The 14,716-nt window shown below is 47.2% G+C and overlaps 1 protein-coding gene across 4 annotated transcripts in view; it reads right to left on the reverse strand.

The window, feature by feature from the left end:
• IRF2 (interferon regulatory factor 2) overlaps positions 1–14,349 on the reverse strand; it is an 87,293-nt gene extending 72,944 nt beyond the window's left edge. The window contains exon 1 of one of the 4 annotated variants that reach the window (XM_060085905.1): positions 13,788–13,820. The gene's annotated coding sequence lies outside the window, so the exon portion shown is untranslated. Of the gene's footprint in view, positions 1–1,390; positions 1,501–12,594; positions 12,805–13,787; positions 13,821–14,173 lie in introns of those variants that run through there. The other 3 variants (XM_060085903.1, XM_060085904.1, XM_060085902.1) reach the window with 3 other exon arrangements.
• Positions 14,350–14,716: the final 367 nt, after the last annotated feature.

Consider the following 14,716-nt stretch of genomic DNA (forward strand, 5'->3'; position numbering starts at 1 on the left):
GAGCACAGGCTCCGGACGCGCAGGCTCAGCGGCCCTGGCTCACGGACCCAGCCGCTCCGCAGCATGTGGGATCTTCCCGGACCGGGGCATGAACCCGTGTCCCCTGCATTGGCAGGCGGACTCTGAACCGCTGCGCCACCAGAGAAGCCCCAGAGGTGGGGCTCTTGTTTAATGGGTACAGAGTTTCTGTTTGAGATGATAAAAAAAAGTTCTAGAGAAGGATAGTGGTGACAGCTGCAAACACTGCAAATGAATTTTTTGCCACTGGACTTCATACTTAAAGATGATTATAAAAGCAAATTTTCTGTTAGGTAACTTTTACCATAATAATAAAAAAAGAATGACAAACACACATTTATGAATTCACTACTTGCTGTCACTGTTTCTTTGAGTCCTACCGTGGACAAGTCATTCTTTACTTCCAGGTAACTTGAAGGTAACTTACTGACCCCTCCCCTCCAGACATACACAGAGAGAGAGGGAGACAGAGGGAGAGAGAGGACGGATTTTCAAAATTAAATAAAGGCCAATTTCCCCTTCATGGCGATGCCATCTCAAGCCATGTGAGGGAAAAGCCTCTCCTGGATGGTATGTGAAGGGAGAGGTTCTCCCAGCACAAACCTCCAGGGAGGGCTTCAGAGTTGTCTGTTATCAGCAGCACTGCCAGTTACCATCTCCCCTCAGGGAAAGGGAAGTAGAAAGTGGAGATAACTATCGAGACGCAGCCACTTCGTGACAAAAGACACCAGACAACAGCCAGCCAGCTGAATTCGACATGCCAAACTGAGAGGGGGGGAAGACGGTAGAGAAACAGCCAGAACAACAAAACAAGATGCTGTTTTATGCCTATTATATGATTTACGAAGACTCTGTCCATTAGAAAATAAAATGTAGGGCTTCCCTGGTGGCGCAGTGGTTGAGAGTCCGCCTGCCTATGCAGGGGACGTGGGTTCGTGCCCCGATCCGGGAAGATCCCACATGCCGCAGAGTGGCTAGGCCCGTGAGCCATGGCCGCTGAGCCTGCGCGTCCGGAGCCTGTGCTCCGCAATGGGAGAGGCCACAACAGTGAGAGGCCCACATACCGCAAAAAAAAAAAAAAAGAAAAAAGAAAAGAAAATGTACACAGTTGGCCCCAAAACGTGCCATGTTAGCACTGTCACCTCCCCTACAATCTGAGACAACCCCGTGTGGCCCACTGATGGGTGGAAGAAGACCTCTAAAAGGGATGCTCAGACACCAAAAATCATGGCTGGAAGTGAGGTGTCAGCTGCCCAGACGAAGGCCCCTCACTGCAGGGAGCACAGGTCATCTACCGAGCTCACTCAGTTCCAAGCTGAGGACTTCGCTACCTTTCTAGACCTACTCCCTGCACATGGAGAGGAGTACACACCTGTTAAGAAAGCGATGACTGGATGAATGATCAGAGTTGTCCACTGTTTCCTTTCAGGGCCCAGACTGCAGCCCAAATTGCACCCTGACTTTGAAAAAAAAAAAGTCTTGACGCATTCAAAGCACCTGTAAGAGAGGCAAATAAATCAATCCTGTCCTATAATATTTTAAACTCACCCCGACTTCCTGAATCACCAGCAGAGACACACCCAAAAGTGGAAATAGCAGTTCATCCACATTCCCTCCTGGGGCCTTTGGACTTCGCTTTTGTAAGGGATAGAAGAAAGGGGACCATCTGGGTCGGTGCTCGGAGCCACCTAGAGCACCCCACGTGCCCAGGGCATCCTCTGGGGGCACCAACTTCTTGTCTCACTTCTCTGTCCCTCATCCCTGAGGACCTTAACTTTCCAGGTCAGCTCAACAGTGCACACGAGTTAAGTTTTCCCATACAAACAAAATCCCCACATCCCCACAAAGAGTCAATAAAGATTTACCTTCAGGATTACGATTTGAAAGTGAGATTACACGTTCCTGTTCTTCTGTCAGTTGCAAATCCCCAAACCTACTAGAATTCACTTAAAACTAATCTACAGTGTTTTCATTGGAAGAAAGCAATCACGAAAGCTCTGACCTGCTGAGCAGCTGGGAATTTCTTTGCTGAAGGTTTGGTTTAGTCTTTATTTTTCTAGCTGCTGGCCCTGCTAACATGATTCAGTGAAGGTCGTATTTAATCTCACAGAGAAAAGCTACCTAAGCAGTTCTTAGGTAGGCTTCAGTAAAAATAAATTGCCTGGGCTCTGTGGATAAGTCTGTTGCTTCTACCCAACAATTAGAGTCAAAGAGAACAAATGAAGGCAACTGTAAGATACCGGTGCTTGATTTCAAAAGAACTTCCCTGCACATAAGTTACGGGCTGAGTGTTTGTTAATAATGAAGTTATTGTTAATAACTAACCCACCAAGAAAGTAGCAGCTCCCAAATGTATACCTCGGGTTTATAGGCAAATACAGCTTATTTACATGCACAGGAAAGTATTACTACCAGCACTGGGACATAAATGTCACAGGAATAGCCTGATAAGACTTTTGTTAAGCCCTCGGTAAAAAGGAGAAAACCGAACAATTTTTTCACCTTCTGGATGTTGAACGCCTAATACAAAGTGACAAATCCTATTGCAAAGTGACAAATCCCAATGTTTATGTGCTCAATACATATACCATTAGGTTTCTAACACAAAGGAGATCTAGGCCATAGGTCCCAAGCTGGAATTCAGCCTTTGAAGCTAACCTTTGCTTTAGGGCTGAAAATCAAATCAACAAATATTTATCTAGTGCTTACTGTGTATCAAGCACTAGTGGAGAATGCAAGGAAATACGACACAATCCCAGCTCTCAGACAACCTGCCCATGGAGGTGTTGCAAACGGGGAAATCCAAGGAATCGACCTTCTTCACAACAGTTCAAAGGGTGGAAAAGATTCAAGATGTTTGTGACTCATCGCCAAAGGAATGGCACGCACAGTGTGTTGCTTCTGAAGAGATTCAGAGCATCTTATTATTTTAAGCTGATGAGATCGGGTGAGGTTTGTGGGGGGAGGCACAGTGAGATGCAGTTATAACCAAACGACCTACCTCTGCTTTCCTGTGGTTTTTTTAGGTTTCGCCTCGTATTACAATGTTTCCCTGTATTTCTCTTCACACCTTGCTTCATCTCCTAACCCTGCACCATCCAATATGGTAGCTACCAGCCACATGACTACTGCACACTTGAAATGTGACCAGACTGAATTAAGATGTGTTGAAGGTGTAAAAGATACATTGGATTTTGCAGATTCAGTATGAAAAAAAGAACGTAAATAATCTCATTAATACTTTTACATCCGTTTTATGTTGAAATGATAATATTTTGGACACACTGGGCTAAATAAAATAGTATTAAAATTAACTTCACCTACTTCTTTTTACTTTTCTAACGTGGCTACTAGAAAATTAAAGATTATACCCGTGGCTCACATTCTGTTTGTATCGGACAGTACTGTCCTAATCAATACTCATCACTTTGGCATTCTGCCTCTGAAGTCCTTATGGTTACGCCCAACCCTAGTTTCATAACAAATGCAAAAAACATCTCCCATATCTACAAAGGGATCAAAACTAATCTAAATTTTTTTTCAGACCCCAATTCAGGATTTGGAATCTTTTCAGTTATGGAAACTCAGAAATCACACTCTGATTGAGTCACACAAAGTCACTCTCCTGTGGAGACTTGTAAAGGTTGCTGTGTGGGGAAAATAAAACTTCCCTGGATTCCTCAGTGCTCCTGTAAAACAGCTGAGCCACCTGAGACACAGGAATGAACACAACATAAAGATAGTGAATAAAAGATAGTGAATGTTTGCATTCACTTCCCCTAGAAACATTTTACTCTTCACCTACCATGAGAACTGGATCTGTAGCCATTTGTCTAAATTAATTGCTCTGATCCAGAAGGATAATCAAACTTCTCTTATCTCTTCAAGAAGGCCAAATGGTTACAGCCTTGACTAGGTCCCTGGGTTAAGTTTGCAGGGTCCCAGGAAGACCTATGTCTCTAAGCATGTACATTTCAAAAGGGATGAAGCCCAGACCTTAGCCCAGACCTTCCAAAAGGTTAGGATGAAAACCCTGGATCCTTGCCATGCTGGCTCAAAGGAGCAAAGGCGCCTGCTTGCTCATGCACTCTCGCTCGCGCGCTCTCTCTCTCTCTCTCCCCCCCTCCCCGTGCCCCCTCCTTTGGCAGAGGAGGGGGATGGTTGCTCTGACCGTACCACACCCACATTCCATCAGCTTTCATGGCATCACTTATCACTTCAGGGACTAGGTATGGGGGACCAACACTGCAACATCTCTCTGGCCACTGACCGGTTGTAAAGCTCAGTAAAGAACTCTTTCCTCCAGCCCCCGTGTCTGGGGCTTCTGCAGTATTCACATACATAGAAGACTTATCTGTGAAGTGGGATAACATCTCAGACCCTCCACAGTTCTTCAGAAAACAGTGTGTCCCAACCGCACCACGGAGCCATCAATCTCAGGGTCTTCAAGTAGTAACAGATGAATGGGGACAAGGGCATCTCTCAGCACTGGCCGGGAAGGCCCTGATTCTAGAGCCCGGCTCTGCACATCAAGGCACGAGGGGCCCAGGAGGGGCCAAGTTCATGCGCAACAGCCTGCTGAGCAACATCCAACTTACTTGTCCTCCGCCTACGTTTACCAGACGTGAGGTCAGAGGGAACCCTGCAGAGCTGTCTTGAGAATATTTTTCTGGTTATAAAAGTAACTGTGCTATTGTATTAAATTTGGAAAATACAAGTGTTTCAAGGGGAAAAAAAGAGCCAAACAGCCATAATCACACCAGCGAAATGCTTCCTCCCAGTTTTTTCTTAATGATGTGTATACAGATACACACACATGTTTTAAAAATAAAATTAGGGTCACAATTGAATATCTTCTTCTTCTCCGCTCAGCATATTCCACAAACAGCTTCCCATCGTTATTAAATACAAAAACATGAATTTCATCGGCTATCTATACTCAGGGTGTGGACTGTGCTGTTAACTCATTTAAACGTGCTCCTACTGTTGGGTGTTTAGGGTGTTTCCGAGTTTTCACTATTACAGAAGCTACCAGTTAAACACCCTTGTACACAAATCTTCACTCCACCTCTCGTTACCTCACATATGTAGGTTCCTAGAAGTGGAATAGCGGGAGCAGAGAGTGCAACATTTTTAAGACATTAAGTATACACTGCCAAACTGAATTCCAGACAGCTTATTTCCAAGTACAATGCCCCAACTACAGTATGAAGCGCTTAGTTTCAAAACCAGTGGCCTGCAGTACCAGAGACGCCATCCATGGTTCAGTCTTAACCCGTGCCTTCTATCCTTTAGGGAAACACAGTATCGGCTGATTCTATTTTCCTGACTCCCTATTTACCTCCTGCAGCGTGGTAAAAATAAAAAATAGCAGCAAGGAAGACCAGCATGGGGGAGGGAGGACAGCCTAAGAGCTATGACAGTATTGCTGATCCATTTCATCAACATGCATCTTCCTCGAGGGGACCACCGTTGCCTCCAAAGGCAATTTAGACTGAATCTGAGGCCTCAGGTCAGGGCACCAATTCCTCCATCCTCTCCAGCTCCAACGTGGCTTCAACCATGTCCAAGTGGTGACCACTCACAGCTTCCTGTTTACTTGTCTAAAGTTGGCCGATGCCTAGCAATTTGCCCCCCCAGATAAAAAGGCCAAACTTCAAAGTCAGAAATGGAGGGTCCTCCGGCATTTCATTTCAACTTGTCCTGCAGTCACTATCAATTAACTACCAACCTGTCCCCTCTACCTCAAGACGCCTTCAATGACATTTGTGGCAGACACAGGGTCTACCTGCCTGACTCCCTCCTGTCTCCCACTCAAGAATTCAGGAGGGGCTTCCCTGGTGGCGCAGTGGTTGAGAGTCCGCCTGCCGATGCAGGGGACACGAGTTCGTGCCCCAGTCTGGGAAAATCCCACATGCCGCAGAGCAGCTGGGCCCCTGAGTCATGGCCGCTGAGCCTGCGCGTCCGGAGCCTGTGCTCTACAACGGGACAGGCCACAGCAGTGAGGGGCCCGCGTACCGCAAAAAAAAAAAAAAAAAAAAAAAAAAAAGAATTCAGGAGGCATTATCCTACTCTCCACCTTAGTCTCTTTTTTCATCACCTCGTTCTCCCAACTGTCACCTTCCAACAGCCTCCCCACTCACATTCCACCACCCCACACACCCACTAACATCCTAACCACGTGCCAGGACACTCTGGTCCACCACTGTAACTTTTCTCATCGTCTTCAATAATTGTAGGGTAAGGAGAACAGGAAAAGCTCTCTTCAAAAATAACCCGTTAGATATTACTTGAAACAAAGTTATTTGTATGCACTTTCTTCTCATTCAAAATGTCAACCTCATGAGATGGGAAAATCAGTTGGATTCTAAGCTTACGGGGCTAGGAGCTATCTAGAAGGTATTTCTTTGGTTCCTACAAAAACCTGACATCCATAAGCTCAAAAAGAACAAATTAAATAGGAAGCTCATCTTTCCTTTGATCACATGAGGTGTGTGAGTATCAAATGCTCTTACACAGATAGCAACAGATTGCTAAGGACGCTGGAAAAGAAATTATTCATGAAAATGACAGAGCAAGTAGTTAACTCTCAAAAATGTTTAATCAAATGGGCGGAAGACCTAAATAGACATTTCTCCAAAGAAGACATACAGATTGCCAACAAACACATGAAAAGATGCTCAACATCACTAATCATTAGAGAAATGTAAATCAAAACCACAGTGAGGTATCCCCTCACACCAGTCAGAATGGCCATCATCAAAAAACCTACAAACAATAAATGCTGGAGAGGGTGTGGAGAAAAGGGAACACTCTTGCACTGCTGGTGGGAATGTGAATTGGTACAGCCACTATGGAGAACAGTATGGAGGTTCCTTAAAAAACTACAAATAGAACTACCATATGACCCAGCAATCCCACTACTGGGCATATACCTTGAGAAAACCATAATTCAAAAAGAGACATGTACCAAAATGTTCATTGCAGCTCTATTCACAATAACCCAGAGCTGGAAACAACCTAAGTGTCCATCATCGGATGAATGGATAAAGAAGATGTGGCACATATATACAATGGAATATTACTCAGCCATGAAAAGAAACGAAACTGAGCTATTTGTAATGAGGTGGATAGACCTAGAGTCTGTCATACAGAGTGAAGTAAGTCAGAAAGAGAAAGACAAATACCGTATGCTAACACATATATACGGAATTAAAAAAAAAATGTCATGAAGAACCTAGGGGTAAAACGGGAATAAAGACACAGACCTACTTGAGAATGGACTTGAGGATATGGGGAGGGGGAAGGGTAAGCTGTGACAAAGCGAAAGAGAGGCATGGACATATATACACTACCAAACGTAAGGTAGATAGCTAGTGGGAAGCAGCCGCAGAGCACAGGGAGATCAGCTCGGTGCTTTGTGACCGCCTGGAGGGGTGGGATGGGGAGGGTGGGAGGGAGGGAGATGCATGAGGGAAGGGATGTGGGAACAGATGTATATGTATGACTGATTCACTTTGTTATAAAGCAGAAACTAATAAAAAAAAATGAGAAATAATCAAACTTTTAAGCAAAAAAAAAAAAAAAAAAAAAAAAAAAGACCCATGTACCACAATGTCCATTGCAGCTCTATTTACAATAGCCAGGTCATGGAAGCAACCTAAGTGTCCATTGACAGATGAATGGATAAAGAAGATGTGGCACATATATACAATGGAATATTACTCAGCCATAAAGAAAAACAAAATTGAGTTATCTGTAGTGAGGTGGATGGATCTAGAGTCTGTCATACAGAGTGAAGTAAGTCAGAAAGAGAAAAACCAATACCATATGCTAACGCATATATATGGAATCTAAAAAAACGGTACCGATTAACCTAGTGGCAGGGCAGGAATAAAGACGCAGATGTAGAGAACGGACTTGAGGACACAGGGGAGGAAGGGGAAGCTGGGACAAAGTGAGAGAGTGGCATGGACTTATATACACTACCAAATGTAAAATAGATAGCTAGTGGGAAGCAGCCGCATAGCACAGGGAGATCAGCTTGGTGCTTTGTGACCACCTAGAGGGGTGGGATAGGGAGGGTGGGAGGGAGACGCAAGAGGGAGGGGAAATGGGGATATATGTATACATATAGCTGATTCACTTTGTTGTACAGCAAAAACTAACACATTTTAAAGCAGTTATACTCCAATAAAGACGTGAAAAAAAAAAAAAACAGACAGGCTTTTTTTTTTTTTTTTTTTTTTTTTGTGGTATGCGGGCCTCTCACTGTTGTGGCCTCTCCCGCTGCGGAGCACAGGCTCCGGACGCGCCCGCCCAGCAGCCATGGCTCACGGGCCCAGCCGCTCCGCGGCATGTGGGATCCTCCCAGACCGGGGCACGAACCCGTGTCCCCTGCATCAGCAGGCAGACTCTCAACCACTGCGCCACCAGGGAAGCCCCCAGACAGGCTTTTATCACACAAAACCCTGAAGTAAGATATTTTGTTGAACTAAATTGGTCTTGCCCTTGATATAAAAATGCTTAGAATCCATCACCAGAAAGAACAGCACAGCCTTCTGTTTCTCAAAAACATGGGGCTACAAGGCATGCACACAGGGCATGGGACACATGGCGACATTTTTTGCTTTGCCTCTTGTTCTTTCTTGCTTATCGAAGCTGAATACTACATTGATAAAGGGGACTATAAGCCAAAACAGAAACAAACAAAAAACAAACCCGTGACTCTGTGGCCTTCCTAGGGAGAGACATACTCGTGAAACAAAGTCCTTCTTGCATGTTCAGAATGGAAAATTCAGAGTATCACAACTGTACCGCGAATCCCATTTTTGTATGACAAGCAAGGTCAACATGGGCAGAGCCCACAGGGAGGGACCACAGATTCCCTATTCAAAGCACTGCCTAAAAGGTGGTAACAAGTTCCATCTGCTTGCTTTCCTGCATAGCCTGGCCTCAATGAAACAATGAAAAGGTCTGGCCCTGGGAAGAGATCCCTGACTCAGTGGTTCTCTGCCTTTGCTCTGGCCCATATACCTGAGTGACAGGGATCCAGGACACACTGGTGAACGTGAGAGGCTTACTATGGAGTCGGAGGAGGGGTTCTAAGGTTGGGAGAGACAAAGAGAAGAGGGGGCTGCAGACAGTCTCAAGTCTGAAGGTTCTGTGTGGTTTCTAAAAGCCCCCTCCTCTCCATGATGACGATACATGCATAAGTCCCGTCCCTCGAAGATGACAGAACCATGCAGCCCCATTTTATAGATGTGAAAACTAAGGTCCAGAAAGGAGACGTGATTGGAGAGTTAATGAAAGAGCTGAGTCAACTCTGGGTCTCTGGACTCTTGAGTTCATGCACCTCCCACTACCCAGAGCCTTGTACATAGCTGTCTGTCAACAAATATTTAATAAATAAATGAAATAAGGACTCAGTGTTTGCGTTCATTGAACAAAATAATCGCCTGAGTTACTGCAATGGTTCATATCATGGGGTCCCTGGATCCCCAGTAGAACTCAAAGTTACTGATGGGAGTGGGAAGGTAGTAACTACTTTTAGGACCTCAGAAGGCCCAATAGGTCTAACAGCTTATCTAAGAAACAGCTGCCCAGGCTGCCTACAACATCGTGTTTCTCTACTTTGGGCTGGAATTAGATCAACTAGATTTGCTGATGCTGGTTCTCTCAAGTCAACCAGGAGTTCTGACTGCAAGTCTAATGTGTTTCTGAGTAATAAAAATGGGCATATGAAGTCTTCCTAGCTACACACAATCTGTTTCAGAGACCATTTGTCAAAAGATGGAGCTGGGGAGAGGGGAAATCATTTTAAAAGGCTCTCTCAAGGCAAAATGCTGGTGACTGTGGGTTCTCTGGACGGGTCAGGGCCCAGCCTCAGGTGCCTGTAGACGTGACTTCCTGCCTGTGTATTTCTCTTGGTATTTTATATAAAATACTGACTTCAGGTTTAAATCTGGACCCTATAGATAACTTACCATTCTTTGCTGAAAAAAATTCAACATTTAATCACATCTCGTCACTCCCAAGCCCACCAGCACCCCTCCACCGTGAGGGCCACTGCTTGACCCTGCCTTGGGCAGACATTACAACCAAATACTGATCAGACTCAGGCCAAAAGTAGGGTACGAATGGGGCCAACAGGGACAGAAAGCCCTGACTTCCTACCCCTGTGTAAGAAGGAACACTGTGTCCCATACAGACCAAAAGAAGAACTGATTTTATTGTTAACAATAACTATTTCACAGCAATTTATGTTATTTTTATATACCATTTTATGTATTTTATATCTATGGTAAATATATACTATCTATTATATTTATTTTCACATATGCTGTCGCATATCATTTTCACATATATAGTGTTAGGTACATAGTAAGCATTCAATAAATGCAAGTTCACTGAGTCCCTTTAAAGATGTTACAGCAAAAACTAAAATCAGTTAAGGGCATACAATTAATAACAGATAATGAATTGAAGAGTCTTCAGCAATGATGAAGAAAATTCAGACTACAGCAAAGTGAGCTTGGGAAGGTTTTTTCTTGATATGAAGAGGGAAAATACATTGGTCCAACCATTTTTATTTCCATATCATTTGGTCCCCATGGACACGATCTAACTTCTCTTCTGACAGAAAAAAAAACTCACTGACAATATCATATGTCACTGTTAAATACTTTAATGCTTTACATAAAATAGCTATGCTGTGTTTAATTCCTTACCATTACTATTTTCTCTCAGAACAAGTAAAATCCCTTCTTGCTGAAAATTCTATAAGAGAAAGTCAGTGCTTAATCCACAGTCATGATTCCCTGGCTTTTCAAGTTAAGAATAATCTGATAAAATTCTGAAAGTGAATGCCTTACACATTTGTAGATTGCTATAACTTACGCAACCTTCTTTCATAACAGTATCTCATTTGTTCCCAAAAGCAACCCTATCAGATATACAGTTAAGTATTATTATCACCTTCCATAGCACTCACCCCTAAAGGTAATTACTGTCTTTATTTTTTAGCTGGGTATTGTCAGCTCACCAACTAGAATGCAATCTCCCCAGAGGGTAAAGAAACTGTCTTCCTGTTCCCAGTTGAACCCACAGAACGTAGCACTGTGTCTGGGGCATAGTGACTGTTCTAGGAATAGTTATTAAATGAATAAACTCCCTTATCTGCTTTAAGCCTTTTTTGGTATAAAGAACATAATAGAACCATGTCCCAGATACCCCATTTAGAGTTCAGTGGTCTGTTCTCTATCAAAAGGAAACTGTGTAAAAATGCTCTAAAAACAAGGAAGCTTATATGCCATAATACTAAGAATAAAAGTACAGTGTCCTTGGAAACATGAGAAAATCGATGCATGTCAAACATCCAAATGTTAAACATCCAAAGTTTCAAATTTTCCACTACTAGGTTTAAACATGTTTAACTAGCTTTGGTATACGGAATATTTGCCTAATAAAGCAGGAAAGGAGAGGAAGAGAAAAGCTGGGTCATGGTTCACTGAGCTGTCAGGACTTTTGTTTGCCATAATTGGCTTCCAATTTAACCATAAACGCTTACTTTTGATTATGATGACATTTTTACAGGTAGGTAAGTCTGAAATATGCAGTTATCTCTAACTTTTGAAGGTCAAAAAAAGAAAAAACCCGACTCATTGAGAATAAAGTACGTAAATGTTTAATATTAAGAATCAGTTACGAATCATAACAGACAAGAACCCGGATCTAAGAGGCCAAAATCTAACTTCTTACACAACAGGCTAAGTTATAAATTATAATCATTCACTAATTACAGTGAAATTCTGGACTCTGCCCCGTCAATCAATAGATTTTTCAAGGTTATCCCTTAAAATTACCAGGTTAAGTCCTAAATATTCCATCTGCTGAACTTTCCTTAGAAAACACAAGCTTTTCCAGGATTTCACCCTTTCCCTCTCAAAGGAAGGAATGATGGGGGGGCGGGTGAGAAAACTAGAAAATCCTGAATCTGTGTGCATGAAGTTAAACAGGGGTCCCCCTCCAGGTCGTGGCAAGGAGCGTGCATCTGCCTAACATCAAGACCATCCACCTTTCCCATTCAGTCTGTCACCAGGCCCCTGTATGCACCTGCCCCTAAGCACCAAAAAGCGCAGGTTGCTAAATCCCAATGTTATCTGCAGTCGGTCTGAAACTAATAAATGAATGCAGGCTTGACACCAACCTTGGTGATTCCTGAAAATCCACAACAGGAAATGTAACTATCCTTCACCCTCCCTCGCCATCCATCAAAAGCAGACCGAGTCACAGCAACTGGGAGGCCAGTGGCAGAAGGCAAATGCCAGCACTTTTCCTCAAGTAGGAAGCTTCTGCGTTTTCTTAACCAAGGACAGGGCGCGCTACCCGTTGCCCACACTGCAGGGAGGAGGCTGAAGAGGGAGGGAGCAGGTAAAATGTCCCCAAGTTCCAAACACTATACTCTGGGGGCAAAAACGACTGAAAGGCACGCCGCTCGCATGTGGCAACCTCGACTGCTAGTGCCAGGGGTCACATTCACAGCGATGACCAGCGGTCCTGCCTACACCGACTGACCTCAGCGCCTCGCCTGGTGCCCGGAAGGCTGTTTCCGCGCCCGGCTCGGGCTGCCAGCCTCCTTTCCGCTTCTCCCCCTCTAAAGGGGTAAGGGGGTGAGGGCGGCCCACGCAGCCACACCTGGGGCCCAAACAGAGATGCCGGCGCGTCCCAGGAGGGGGATGAGCTGCATCCTGAAACCCTCTGAACTTGGAAAGGCTGCCCGAGCCCTCTCGGGGCCGGCTTCCAGGCCGTAGGACCCCGAGCGGGCGGGCGCCACGATCGGCCACGACTGGCATCGCTCGGTGGGCGAGCCCGGCCCGCGAGGCGGAAAGGAAGTGGCTGCCGCGGCTTTGCACCAACCACGTTCGGCCGGCGGGCGAATGCCACTCGGCGCCCCGAGCGGGGTCGGAGGGCGCGGGGCGGGCACTCCCGTCCCCAACCCGCCGCCGCCGGCGCCCCGGGACCCCCAGGGGACGCCGGCCCCGGGCCTGCCAGCAGGGCGCCGCTCGGTCCCCGGAGGCTCCCCGCCCCCACCTCGCCCGCTCCGTAGCCAAGGCGGGTCAGGCCCAGCGCGCGAGTACGGCCCGGGGGCGCCCGCGGGGCCCCGGAGGCGCCCGGCGCTAGGCCGCGGCCGGGCCGCTGACCCCTGGGCGCGGCGCCCTCCCGGGACGCGCCGCCCGAGCCCCCCGCGCGCCGGGACAAGTGCAGTGACAAAGCCCCAGGGCCAGGCCGGGCGCTGGCCGGCGGGAAGGAGGACGCGGCGTGCCTCCCGGGCGGTGGCGGCAGCGGCCCAGCCCCCAGGAAGCCGGGCGCGCCGGCCAGGCCCCGCGCGCAGCTCCGCTCCGAGCCCGCCCGCCGGCCCCGGCCGCTGGCACCCGACGCCCGCGACTCTTCCCCGAGCCCGGCGGGCGGGCGAGCCCCGGGACCGCCGCCGGGCGCCCCATCAAGTTTCCTTTGGCCGCGGCGGGAGGCGCCTCTCCCGGCCCGGGCGCGGGGCGCAGGCTGAGGGTGGACTGCGGGTTCCTGCCTATTTACGCCAGAGGCTGCCTGGAGAGAGGCACCGCCGCCGGGCAAGGAGAAGGACCCGCTCCCCTCCTTCGGACCTGGTGGCGACGGCCTCCGTAAACATACACACGCACACACATGCACGCGAGAATTTTGTTTGAAAAGGAGGCCCGACTCCAGCGGACCTGCACCCCCCAACACACCACCTGGGGCGCAGAATCACACAGAGCAGGTCTGTGTCCATGGAGCCACCTCTCCGCATCTGCAAATCCAAAAGTGAAATTAAACCTCCACCAACCTCCTCCTCCTCCTCCTCCTCCTCCTCCTCCTCCTCCTCGCAGCCTCAGCAGCCCCAGTAGCAGCAGCAACAGCAGCAGAACCTGCTTCCCCTAAAATCAGACGATCCATAACAGCGCCGACTGTTCCTCCAAAAATCAGTATTAATATTTATGAACCTCAGCATTTTCCGTCTGCAAAACATCGTGTCAAACCATCAGGACGCGCGCACACACATATCCCCTCCAGTCCTCATAAACATGCCCTCGAGAAAAACACACACGCACAGTCGCAACTATTATTTGAAAAATGTTACCTCTCAGTGTGCTTTTTCACGCTATCAATACAATTCCGCAAGGCTTAAGTGTTGCTAGGATGTGTGAAATGGAAATGAAAGCCCGTCAGTTGAATAATCGCAGGAACAAAACTAAAAGTTACTCCCCGGCTTGCCTGAGAACAGTCCAGATCGAAAGCAAAACAAGGAGAGGAAACTGCGAAGCGCTGAGGCTGGAAATCCCCCCACCCCCCGCCCTCCTGGTGCCTCGCTCCCTCCCTCCCTCCGTCCCTCGCTCGCTCCCCACTCCGCCCTCCTCCCTCCGCCCTTCCTCCCCAGTGTTTGTTTCAAGCTTGTGCAACTGGGAGGTGGAGGCGGAGGGAGGGCGCGAGCTGCCCGGCCTGGAGGTGCGGAAGTTCGCCGCCGCTGTTCATTGGCAGGCAGCGCCGCTTTCATCATTTCTCAGAAAAGTCAATTTCATTTTCACTTACCCACGTCTCGGCAGCGGGAGCAACAAGCGGCTGCGCGTGAGTCTGCTGCTCGCACACTCGGGCGCTCACACTCGAGTGGGGGTCCGGGGGGTGG

Source organism: Mesoplodon densirostris, chromosome 20, assembly GCF_025265405.1.
Source record: "Mesoplodon densirostris isolate mMesDen1 chromosome 20, mMesDen1 primary haplotype, whole genome shotgun sequence".
Taxonomy (NCBI): domain Eukaryota; kingdom Metazoa; phylum Chordata; class Mammalia; order Artiodactyla; family Ziphiidae; genus Mesoplodon; species Mesoplodon densirostris.